Raw genomic sequence first — 13,039 nt, 5'->3', positions numbered from 1 at the left:
TCTATAATTGATGATTCTGATAATAAGATGCAGACACCAAGTAAACAATGAGATTGATGTACTGTTAATGTACCTGCATCAACTGTAAATCTTTGCAACACAGATAAAGACAAATCATAAATCATGAAATTCCATTTCCACTTCGTATCCCACAGCTGAGTAAGAACAGTGCTGCATAGATTGACAGCATTCCATCTGGTCTCCTTTAAGACAAACACTTTACTCTTTCCTTGAATTGACTTGTTTATGTAAACTTTCAATGTCTGTGAATAATTCTTGACAGGTTAATCATGAAAACATCATGTATCCAAAATCCAAAGCTACAGTTGTATAGATAAACTTTGATGAATTACAGACTCCTGTCATTGGAGGTATCCAACACCACAAATAAGATACTGAATGAAAATACCTAGAGACTGTAATTTGCTGCTCACTGAGAAGTTCTCCTATCACTTGGTAATTAAGTCCACAATATTTAAAGGAACTCCCAGAGTTCCATATGCCTGTGTGCCAATCTCCCCTTCAAAGCACGCTTTTCCTATAATGGGCATCACCCATTTCTTCCAGATCAATTCTGCCTAAAAGATTTCTGAATTAGAATAGTCTGGTATTTTCTACTTGGGGTTCATTGCTTTCCAGTATCAGAAGACACTAAAAAGCAAAATACAGTAACCAAAAATACAGAGCAACTCCAACACTTCTAGTGTCTGAAGGAGAAAGGAATTTTCATGATCCAGCCTTTGTTGTAGAGCCAGGTTGGGGCTGCCGAAATCGCAGCGTGAATTAGAGCAGTTTCCAGGTATGATCCCAAGAGGCCACAATATCAGTGGCTGTACTTGGTTTCCTTGGCTGCAGAAGTGGGAAATGGGTAGATCTGCTATGCCATGGATACAGCAAAGAGAGAGGTTTTTCTTGTCACAGACCAGGGTAATATCCTCTGTAAACGTTTAATTTTAGTTTATAACCCGCGTACACCGGCAGAGAATGGGACTGTAAGGGATTCAATAATTCAGTTTGTCTGTATGGTCAGTTATTACTGTTACTACTTTATCCACATTTTAACTTCTGTTACATAGGATTTGCACCGCTCAGGACTGCAGGGTACGATCAGGCCTCTCTGGAAAAAGGGAGAATTGTAATCTGCAGTGTTAAAAGTCACTGGTTCCTACCTCTTCCTGATGCTACCTGATACTTTAATTTGTTTAGACCATTGTATATTTACTTGACCTGTGAGAGCAAATAATATTGTGCTGATATAATACTGAACTGCACATCAGCCTCAAGCCTTGCCACATTTAAAACAATTGTTGATCCCTTGAACTTAGTAGCCAAAAATTTGTTCCTGTAACTTAAAAAAAAATACATAAAGTCTTCAGTATCCCATTGCTTTTTGTGAGCACACACGCAAAAAGCAAACTTGACACACCTGTGTAATCACAGCTATGAGGCAAAGTTCAGATTTGCTTTTGGAAACATTCACAGCATGAAACATAATCAGAGGACTTATTGCACATCTAGTCAGGGAACAGAAACAATATGATAATAGAACAATTGTTCAAATTTGAAGTAGGCTAGCCTTAGAATTTTAAATACCTACATAAATGTCACTGAATTGCAAATTAAGGTGAGTTTATCTGTTCATGGACATAGATGGATTGAAAAAGATATTAAAAACATGTCTCTGAAATGACTGAATAAGGTGAGGTTCTACCATTACTGAACAATACAGCATGGAAGCTCAGTAGATTCTTAGCAATGGTAAGAATATATGAATATCTTCCCCTCACAAAATAGCTTATACTGTGGTACCCTGAACTCTGCCAAATTTAAAAGGTCAGGCACAGAAAGGCATCTTGAGAGAAAATCTTCCTGCCAAGGCCCTGTTGCAACAATCAGCTTTCTGACAGTAGAGAGAGATGCTCCAGTGCAACAGTGTTAATTCTGGAAAAAATTTAGTTTGTACTGGATTTGGTTAACATCATATACATTAATCTACTGAACTGGGTGCTTCAAATGTTATAAAAAATACTTCCTGTGGTATTGGTTTGAATCCTCTCCTGTAACATAAACACTAAAGAGGTGCAACAGCCAATATCCTGATCTTTCTTTCCTCACAAGACATCCAAACTAAAAAAAAAAAAATAAAAATTCTAATATACATAGATATTATATATCCAAAATAAATCATATTTTGTTAACACATTCCTATATTTGGATTATATGACTTGAGCTGGTAATATTCAGAGACAAAACTCTTTACTTGAAAAATCCAACCTAATGGCTCAGATAGTATTATCTTCAGAAAGATGTTCCCTTGGCTGGTAGGTAAGTTTCCTTTTGAATCGTACACACATTTCTCTTTTAAAGGAAGGAATAGAATAACCAGGTGCATGCCCCTCTGAACAGCCAGCCCTCTCAGAGCTAAACACCCAGCTGGGTTTTTGTTACTGTGCCATGACACTGAATTGTAATCAATTTAGCTCCACTGCGTTGTTTCCTTCCACAGCACAACTGTGTCAACTGTACTTGTACATCAACACTTGCTATGCTGCCTAATTGTATTTGCCTTTGTGCGGTTTATGAAGATAAAGGTGTCTGGGCAAGGTTTGAAAATACAGAAAGCAGGCACAGAAAAGCAGTAGAAACACACTGGGAATGTATGCTAGAATACTGCCTGGATCACCAGGAGACACTGAGAAAAGATTTGGGTTACTGGTGCTGTTCCAGCGAAGCCTGGCCAGTGCCATGACCAATACCATCGCTGAGATACTGCGACAAGCAAGCCACTGCCAGCCCAGTCACTACCAGGGAAACAGGGCTGGTAGGTAGGGAATGGCAACTGCATTATCACTTATAAATATTTATGGTGCACCATGAAAATATCTTCATAATTAACTAGTAAATCTTGGTTAAACATTACCTTATAGACAGTAAGAGTGGGATTCATCAGTGCAGATTTAGCATCTGCATGTAGGTGGCTCCTTCAGAGCTCCTCACTCAGTGCTTCCCTCGGAGGCAGTGGAGAGGAGCTGTCATTTCCAGAGGTCAGCTCAATCTCACGCTAACGTGGTGGTCAGAAGCTGATCTGGGTAACTCCAATGGAGAAATCTCTTTTTCTTCCACCAGCTAAAAAGGAAGCATTAACAACTGCTCCATATGTGCATGTCCATATTATGGACATCTGAAAGTGATGAGAATAATTCCTTCCATCTGCCAAGTCTAGGCAATTACTATTTAATAAATCCACTGTAAAAATAACAGATTAACCAATTGTAGTTCCTATGAAATTATTATTTACTTTCTGGTCATTATTCTTGACATGTGTGGGCAAAACAAATACCTGGAATTTTTGGATTTGCCTCTTTAAGTTTTTCTATTGGCCAAGATGCTGACTGATAATCCAACAGGTTATTTCTGCAATGTAGAATCATGTGGAAGTGTTATCGCATTTGTCTTTTTGATGCGGTGGTTTAGGAATCCAGAGAAGAAATAACTCCGGTATAATGGGCTTAAAGAGAAAACAAAAGGCAAATAGGATTTGTTGAGTAAAACTATGTTCCCTAATGATTCACTGAGTGTCCAATACTAAATAAGAAAATGGGATTTTGAGGAGAGTCAAGCTTCTGCTGAACCACAGAAAATGCTCTGACCTGGAGAGGTTAAAAAAAAAGAAAGCATATAAAGCTCTTGTCTCCTGAACTTTTGCCATGTGTTTTTTTAGTTGTGATTTTAAATGTATTTAATAGTAACCAATGTTTGAAGTCTGGATAGGATGGAAGAGATGACCCCATCACCAATCTGTTCCTTCCATCCAGCTCCACCAGTGCCCTTCAGTGCTGAGGAAAAGCCATAGTTCAGAGAAGAGAGTTTTCTCTGTAGCCTTCATGTCAAGGGTTAGGTTCTGTCCTTGATTCCACTTGAAAGCTAAAACAACATAAATTGCTAATATGTATCAGCTCCAGATTCAATAACAGAATAAATCAAACTGAATTTAGCCCTTCTCTGTCATCTTATCTATTCCCCATACTTTAAATTGCCAGGGAACTTTGTGAAGAAAATCGATTTTTGTTGCTTTGGAACACTATCATTTTTCCTGTTTGGGATTATTCTTTCATCAATATAATAGCTGAAATTTGGACTTCCTAATCACCACTCTTGAATTCTGGAAAGTTTAATAAAAATGTGAACTTTGAATATAACATACAAAATGCAAGTCGTATTATCCTCTCAAGTCAGTAAAGGGAATTTGTTGTAACTCATAATGGATGTGGATTTATTCTGGATACTTTGGGGGTCACAAAGAACAAAATTTAGCCTTCTTCTTTAACAAAAACAGGACAATTCTTCTCTCTAAGTATAAATATGATTTTATGCATGTAGACCAAGATTTTGATTTTTAAGGGGCTTTGAATAAGTTTTCTCTTAGATAAAAGAAAATAGCTGATTTCTTGTGAAGCAACTGTTACTGCTGAGGGTGGGTACTGTCAGCCTTAACACGGGAGTAAGACTCCCATTTTCTCAGTAAAAAAAGCATGATTCAAATAACTGATAATTTATGAATTACAGTTTGTGATGCACTGAATTTATCATTGAGCCGGTGACCTCACTGAAACCAACTACAAACCTTGCTGTTCCTAAAGGCAAGAGAGAACCTGACCAGTGAAACCGTGTGTGCTGGGCTCTCTCCCACTGAAATACGTCACAAAACTTCCAAGGACTCCTGTGAAAGCAGGACCAAAACTTTAGCAGAAATAGTCAGATTCAACTCTCATTTTCAGTTACATAAATCTGAAGAATTTCTTCTGAAATAGGTAGGATTACTGTGATTTAACCCAAAGGAATTGAAAGTATTTTTCTTTAATTCATGGAGGGGGAGAGAGGGAAAAAGACATCGTTCCCTGATATTGCCTGGACTCTGTGTATCAACCAAGGCTCTATCTGCTGTCAAAATCCTTATCTGCTTAAGCTGGAGAGGAAGAGCTGACTTCACCATTTAAGGATTTGAGCTTTTATTACCCACTGAATTTTCTGTTATCCTTATCGCCTTCCCCACCGCTTAGCAGGTAGATGCCTTAAGAAGGGACAAATTTCTGTTTCTATCTACACTTCTTAAAATTTAACATACCTTGTTCCATCAGTGTGTAATCAGAACTGAGACAACCAGAACACTTTCACTTCAGCCCTTCAGAGCTACCTGGCTGGTTATTTTTAGATTATCACCACTAGATTCAAAACCAAGGCCTGCAACTGAAACATGAAACTGTACTGGAGGCTTACAAAATTGAAGGTAGTACCTCCAGAAGACTTACTCAACTCTGCTCACCAGTGGCCTGTGAAGTGACAAGCACATAATCTCAGCCAGACGTGCAGCATTCTTTATGTAGCACGCGGAGTTTATTCCCCTCTCTAAGGTCCATTGTCAGAGTGAAATTTCCATGGCTTACACAGAATTAATCAGCTTCTTTTCCTTATAAGCATATCTATGTACACAGAGGGGGATTCTTCTCTGAAAATGTGATCAGTGCTTTGGTAATGAAAGACAGTATGAGTTTTTCTCCTAAATATGCCTTATAACTAGGAGGTTATATTTTGATTACACCTGTCACTGGCTTCTTGAAGACTAAATCTTCATCCTTCAATACACATAGGCCTCTCCTCTGATAATGTCCTTTATCCAAGGGCAGGGATCTGTGCTTTTTGCATGATAGCTTCCAAACAAATGATTTGATGGAGACAGCCAAGTTAATGGCAGAACACTCTCTGTTCTGCAGAGCTGTGTCTGTTCAGCTGTCAAATCTGTGCCTGTTGAAGAAAAGTGAGGATTTCTGCCCATAACAGCACCTAAGGCATCAGCTCGGACTTTGAACATCTATATCCATAAAGGCAGAAAATATTTCCCCTAAGTCCAAAAATACACACTCATTTTTTGCCCCTTTGTGATCCACAAGTAGGTATTCACAGCACCTGACCTGCTGCTGTAACCTCTATAGATGAAATGCTGATGGCCACCCAAAGGGTGTGACTGACAACGGCACGAAATACCGAGCCCAAATAAAAATCAAATTGTGGGTGTGAGGCTATCAGAAAATGGATATAAACAAATATAAAGAAATACTGGAGGAAACCAGTGATTTTTTCTCAAATCTTCCCAGGAAGATGTTGAGATAGGTCAGTATCTTGCAGAATAAATACTGCAAGAACACACGTTAAAAAGCTTCTACAGTGAAACAGCCAAAAGCAGATCAGATCAGTTCTGCGAGCAGAAATTAAACTGACATCTATTTGTCTGCAGCTCTCTCAGCTAGCATTGAAGGCTTGGGGATTCTGTGTATGAAGCACTCACCCAAAATGCAAATTCAAAGATATCAAAAAACTTGTGGTTCACAAGTGCAGATAGGAGCCGTTCACAGGTGCAGATGAATATAAACCCTCCTCATTCCTTCACATGCATGGGCTCACAGGGAGAGGGAACACATCCAGGCTCTGCAGAGCCACACATCCTTCCAATGAGCAGATGAGACTGTTACCAGGAGGATTTATTACAGAAATTTGGCAGCAGGAGCCTTTTCTGGTAGAATGTTATCCAGGCTGCATGGAAGGAGGTGCTCCATAGTGTGGAGGTTCTTCTCCCAACAGGCAGAATCTAATGGATTACCTTTTGGAATCATTAAGGGAACGCAACAGATCTTGTTAAGGCTCAGGTACTGGCTATTAATGGGTTACAATTCAGGCTAGGAAAGGGAGACCACTTAATTTTTAGAAAAAGGGCCCAGGCTGAAGCAGCAGTAATAGAAGGCCAGTATCCCTTGAGAAGGTCATTTTCACTGTATCAGCAGCCTGCCTCCCCTTTACTATTTTTTGTCTACACACGGCGAAATGTTCCTACCTCACAGTGACACTCATATTTTTTATCCAGCAGAAGCGTAGCTTATTGTTTCAAAATGACATCTTTTCCTTCTTGCTTTAGAAGTGCCTTTTTATTTTGGAAATGTTCATCGCTGAACTGATTTAAGAGAGAAGGAAATGCGGAATATTGCACTCACCTCTCCAGCACCAGGCAGGCAGCCTCCACCTCCTCAATCCATCGGTACAAACGCTCGCATCCACTGACGCCTCTCCTCTGCTTTGGCCCTTTTTCACATCAGCATCTGTGATTTGACGAGCAGACCACGCCGCGACTGCAGGGACTAGCCCCGCAGCCCCAGCAGGAGCTGGAACCTGCCCTTTCCCATCTTCTCCCTAGAAAACACAACGGGTAAAACCCCGGGCTGTTCTAAAGGCGGCAGCGGGAGCGCTTGTCCGGCGGCCCCCCGCGGGAGACAGGGAGGTGCTCCGCGCTCTCGCCGGGGAGCCGGGCAGGGGGAGCGCGGGGCTGGCGCTGGAGGAGGAGCCGGAGCCGCCAGCCCGTTTCCACGCCAACGCCGGGGGTACCGCGGGCGGGGCGGCGGCGCGGCCGGCGGGCGGCTCCGCTCCGCTCCGGCTCCGCTCCGGCTCCCGCCCGGGGGGCGGCCGGGCCCGCAGCCCCCGCAGCCCCCGCCCCGCTGAAGGAGCTGGGTGTTGGCGAGGGGTTTGTGGCTCTTTCCCGGCTCGTACGCTCCGCTGCACTCGCGCGTTACATAATGTGCGGGTACAGACGTGCCGCGGGCTCTGCCTCTGCACAACGGCATCCGCACCCGGGGCCGCTCCGCGGGTCCATGTTCGCCGCAGCACGGCAGTGCCCGGCGCTGGCGGCAGCGCCAGTTCTAGCGTGGATTTCACAATGCGTGTTTTAGGGCGAACCGGTCGCATACGTGTTGGAAGGATACGGTCAAGGGTAAAGGGAGGAAAAACAGTTTCTTCAGTTACACGGAATTTATTTACTCTTTGCTCTCCGCTTCTACCATCACTCAGTTCCTCTCTGTACTGGGCATGTGTTTTTTCTGATTTTCCCCTTCTGCCTTTTGCATTTGTGTATGTGTCATTTACTACGGGTTGGGGTTTTTTTGTTTTGTTTTTTTAATCAACGATGAGTATAATTTTCTTTTCATCTCATTTATGGATTTACCCGATTTATATTTTACATTTTTCCCAGTCTCTTTTTCCTTGTGGCTACAATACTAGTTGCACTGTTGAATCTGCAGCCCTGATCAAGTAGCTGATTTCTCCCTACACTGCTAATTTTATAAGCTTGATTTGTTACTGATATACTTCTGCTGGAGATGGCAACAGAGACACACACACACAGACGGGATGCAGGCATTTTTTCCCACAATAAGGCTAACATAATACAAAACAGAAAGCATCTGATTCCTGTAAATGATATCACTTCCAGTACCGATATTATCAGCAGAGCTGTAGCATTGGTGAATTATAATAAGGAAATAATTTCATGTAAAAATCAGTATACCACGTAAAGAAAAATTTCCTGTAATAAGGAGTCTTAGACCTTGTTCACATTAAAAGTTTACCAGTATATCTAGACTGGTAAATTCGTTCTAGTAAAATTTGTTAGAAAAGTCATACATATAACTTGCATTGTTCTCCCAGCAAAACAATAATATTCAAATCATAATTTTGACCTGCTTTAATAAAAATATTTTTACAGTCTAGTGTTGAAATTTTAGCTTTCAATATACATGCACTAACACCTCAGTGTATTTATAAGATCAGATAGTGGTCATTTTAAAACTTTTAAGTGTTTTGGTTTTCATATATAATCTGTTCTTGCAAGTGCATAAATCCCTGATATAGTTATGTTGGCAAGGGAATAGAATAAAAAAAATGTACCTGCGGTAACTGAGTAGTCTAGATAATAGGATAAAAGAACAATAACAAGGTGTACAGGTTTAATCTGCAATTCCATAAAGAACAAGGAGTTACTATAGAAACTGTCACATTACATGTATCTTTAGTATAGTACTTGATATGTGAGGAAAGGCATCTTCCACACACTAACCAAGTGTGGCAGAAATAAAGCACCAGCCGCCATCATCCTGGCCAGGCCGATCATCGTTTGCACGCTGTCCACAGAGAGAGCAATTTCAGGCATTTCCCACTGCTAGAACAAAACACCTGCTTACCTGCAGCTTTGAGGGAGGCACCAGAGCACAGATCAGATGTTGGCAGTGAAGGAATTACAAACATGCAGTACCTGAGGAATGGGACAGGTCTAAGGAGTTTAGGGGCTATTATTTCAACACCACCGTGTGGGAGCTTGCTGTTGATTAATGGCAGAGTTAAAAACCAACTTGTCTGAAAAATGCCTCATCAGATATGTCTAAGTTTTCTTCAGTCGTACCTTGTCCTGCATCCAGAAATTCTCAATTAAGGCCTTTCAGCACGTATTGATTGCATTACATGTAGCTAAGCTCCCGCAGGAATTTAAAGAGAAATAAGTCTCCAAATAGCCTGGACAGGTGATTAAATGCCCAAGTCAAACAGCACAGAAATCCAGGTCCTTAGCCCAGAACTCTGAATGTTGTGCTTTGTGAACAAATAGACTGAATCCACAGAAATAACAGAAAGTGTTATTTCTGTGTATTCTGTCTCTCTGTTTATTATTCATAGAAAGTGAATAGTTTGTGTGGAAATACAGAGTAGTTTTAGGAACCTGTAGCAATCTGACTGGATTTCCATTTCCTCCTCTGTGTCAGGGAGGTCACCATGTTTCCCCCAGCAGAGCAGGTTTGAGTTTGAAGGGAGCAGCGTTTGGCTGCTGAGGTGCAGTGTCTGAGACACAACCCCTGGGCCTGATGGCTGCACGAGTTCCACTCAACTTGCCAGTGCTATTCATTAACCAAAAGCCAAAGCCTTGCCTGTTTGCTGCTGCTTTCTGCTGGATCAATCAAAATAGATGCATTCATACATGTTTATTTTGAAGACAATAGTGCTAAAACAAAAATGTGCTCTTAAGTGGAAAATCCCATAGGGATTTTTCTAATCAATTACCCTTTATTACACCATGACAACACGAAAATATTTATATGCAGACATGCAATGTTCTTGGTGAATGTACATCTCTAAATGATAGAGGGTAAATTGAGAGGCCACATCTGGTCTGCAATAAAAATATAATAAAAGACATTTTGTATTTCATTCAATCTTCTACCAAACACTCTCTTTTTAACAAGCAATTGTAGATCTGGGTTAGATATTTATAGACAGGTCTGTGATTCTCTCAGCATGAAGAACCGAACAGAACATTTAAAGAAGAATAAAAAGGATGTGTTTTTATTTTTAACCATTTTTCTCACGTGGAAGAATTTAAAATAGCGTCATGTACAGATGATTGGGATCTGATATTTATGTCTATCTGATATATATTGTTGCTTTGTATCAGTGACTGTGAGATGGTGGGGAAAAATCATGAATGCACCTTCTATCAGGTGGTATCAGCCTGATCTCATTTGGCTTCATCATTTAAGATGAAAATTCACTTTCTACCAAGATTTCACCCTTTTATCTTCTCTCACCCTTCAGTTAACTGAGGGTTTTTCTTAATATCAGCAGTTTACTCTTCCTATGAGAGCAAATCATGAGAGACGTTTGAGAATGTGAACCCAGACAATGCATTGCATCTAATATCACAATCAACTAAAAAAGAACTTTAAAAAGAAAACAACAACCAAACCCCACAAATGCTGAGTGTTTTACATCCCTTCCTTCACGGCTCTATTATGTACCTCTCTGTTTGCAGCTCATTGTTTCAGCTGCTGCATCAGCAGTTGTTACTGAAGCCAAGTTGAGGAAAACAAACATTAAATCCAGCAGCTGGAGGAGAGCTGCTCTCCCAGAGCCCTGGAAGATACCTTGGCTTTCCTGTGCAGGAAACCTTGACAACAGTCCTTACCTATCCTAAGCTTTGGGATGAATCCATGAAGAAAGCTATAGTGATACAGTGAAATAAGATAAAGGAACATAGTTCTTTGTCAAGAGCCCACCCTTCAAGACTGCATTATTATGTTATTTAAAAAAAAAAAATTAAAATAAAAAAGAGTGAATCAAAGAAAAAATAAATAAATAAATAAATAAATAAATGAATGAATAATATAAATAAATAAATTATTCTTTCCTCATCTTTCACTATTAAGGGGAAAGGAATGGGAAAAAAACAAGACCCCTCAAATGTTAATCTCAATTGGGGATCACTTAGTAAAGTACACAACAAAGGATCTGTGAAGGTTGAACAGAAAAAATCGCTTGAGATCAAAATACAGAGATCTTTGGGAATTACACCCAAGAGATGCTATTAAAGAATGCCAGAAATTTTTTTGAAACCAAGGCTTTTTAAATAATTTGTACCAGCTTCAGATCTTCTGTTAAAAGTGGTCTGTGCAAGGCTGTTGGTTATTCTTAGGGTGCCCTCTTCCCACCTGCAATCATCAGCCCCTGGCTGGGGGTTTTCCACTCCATAAGAATGATTTAATATTCACTGAAGAGTGCTTTGAAAGTAGCTCTGTCCCACCTGAGGACGTGGGTAGGCATTTAGTGGGGTTTTAAAACTTTTTGTAATAACAAACAAAATGAAATGTATTGGATTCAGATATATTTAGTTTTGCCACTTATGCTCTTACCAGCTGAAGAAGTATCAAACTGGGCCCTCAGAAGGATTATATATATTTTAATAGATACTTAGGAAAAATGTTATGATTGGACTTTACATTTTCTTGTATCCTTGAAGCATGTGGTTCTTCATGTAAAAACCACAAGATATAACTACAATTTAGCTGTTATTTGTCTGTTCTATAACCTTCTTGTGTCTGATTAACAGAAATTATTTGGTAGTTTAAAAAAGGAAAAAGGGTGATAATTTTTTTTGAGGACACAAAGGTAATTCTGGGAAGCTATGGAAGAAGAGCTGGGAACATCCATGCAACTTTACTATGGAGACTTCAAATGCCAGTCCAGTTCTTAAAAAATTTGGAATACTGCAGTCAGGACTAAGTAACTGGTTTAGACAATTGTCCACTTATTCAATGTCAGGCCCACAGGTGGTTTAGCATCTACACAAACTCTAAGAATTTCCCATCTATCTACCAACCCACCTCCTCAAAGTGCAAAGTAGACACACAAAGTGTGTTCTCTGTTTCCGTTTAAGAGTGTTTTGAACTCTCTGTGTCTAATTTCTTACAGATAAGCACATAAGTAGTACTGTTGAAGCGCCTGTGCTTAATCTGACATGTTTATAGAAGCTAGACCTAATATTTTAGTCCAGGTTAAGTAACAGCTTCATTTTGCTGTTGTGCTCAACATTTACTGGGGAGGTTCTTCAAAAAACAAATAATCCTCAAAGCAGCCCACACCTTGGCAGGCTTGTATTCAGTTAAGATTTTTGAATTTTTCTTTGCTTGAACTAAAATACAGGCTAAAAGACACTGGAAAGCACTATTGTAGAGCCTCAGTCACAACAGACTGCAATTTTCCTTAAATAGCAGAAAGCAGTTTCCCTTAAGAACATGGCTTCCCATGGAAAACATGGAATCTGCAAAGCAGCAGGTCTGAGCGGAGAGGAGAGGCTCAATCTGCTTTTCCACCCAGCTCCACTCACATCGTGCAGCCATCTGGGCCTGGGGTTCCAATCAAGATGTGTTTCTTCTGCTCTCATTTCAAACAAAATTGCCTAGCCAGAGCATCTGAAGCAGAAAAGGATTTCACCCACCTGTAGTACTGTATTCTTCTTTTCAGGAGGTTTTATCAGTTCTCACCAGTCAATTGTGCTCATCTTGGCACCAGTGGAAAGCAGTATGAACTGTAGGATAAAATTGCCTCGTTGCAGCTTTGCCAGCAGGCCTGACCAGCAAATAGAAACAGTGGATTTGTCAGCACTGTGATTTCTCCAGTTCCATCTTCTTCGAAATTTCTATCAGGTCATTTTTAAAATGATGTAACATAACAAATACATAACATAGCATAACATAACATCTCCCACCCTTCTAACGTTGGGGAAGATGTAAAAAAGAAGTGCTTACACAATGAGTCTGAATTCATGTTCCCATTAATTCCTTCCTGTTGTCTCCTACCAATATTTGCAGTCTTTCAGTCTGTTCAGTTTTCAGTCTGT

At 40.2% G+C, this 13,039-nt stretch overlaps 2 protein-coding genes across 2 annotated transcripts in view; one reads left to right on the top strand and one right to left on the bottom strand.

Moving 5' to 3' along the window:
- The window catches only part of GNAZ (G protein subunit alpha z), a 49,768-nt gene extending 42,411 nt beyond the window's left edge, over window positions 1-7,357 (bottom strand). Inside the window, exon 1 of the mRNA XM_040080937.1 lies at window positions 7,044-7,357. The gene's annotated coding sequence lies outside the window, so the exon portion shown is untranslated. The remainder of the gene's footprint in view (window positions 1-7,043) is intronic.
- RSPH14 (radial spoke head 14 homolog) overlaps window positions 1-13,039 on the top strand; it is a 72,528-nt gene that overhangs the window by 48,429 nt on the left and 11,060 nt on the right. The gene's annotated exons all lie outside the window — the stretch shown is intronic.

This window comes from Hirundo rustica, chromosome 17 (genome assembly GCF_015227805.2).
Source record: "Hirundo rustica isolate bHirRus1 chromosome 17, bHirRus1.pri.v3, whole genome shotgun sequence".
NCBI classification, from domain to species: domain Eukaryota; kingdom Metazoa; phylum Chordata; class Aves; order Passeriformes; family Hirundinidae; genus Hirundo; species Hirundo rustica.
Note: the sequence above shows the minus strand (reverse complement) of the source record. Positions and strands in the feature narration are given on the sequence as shown.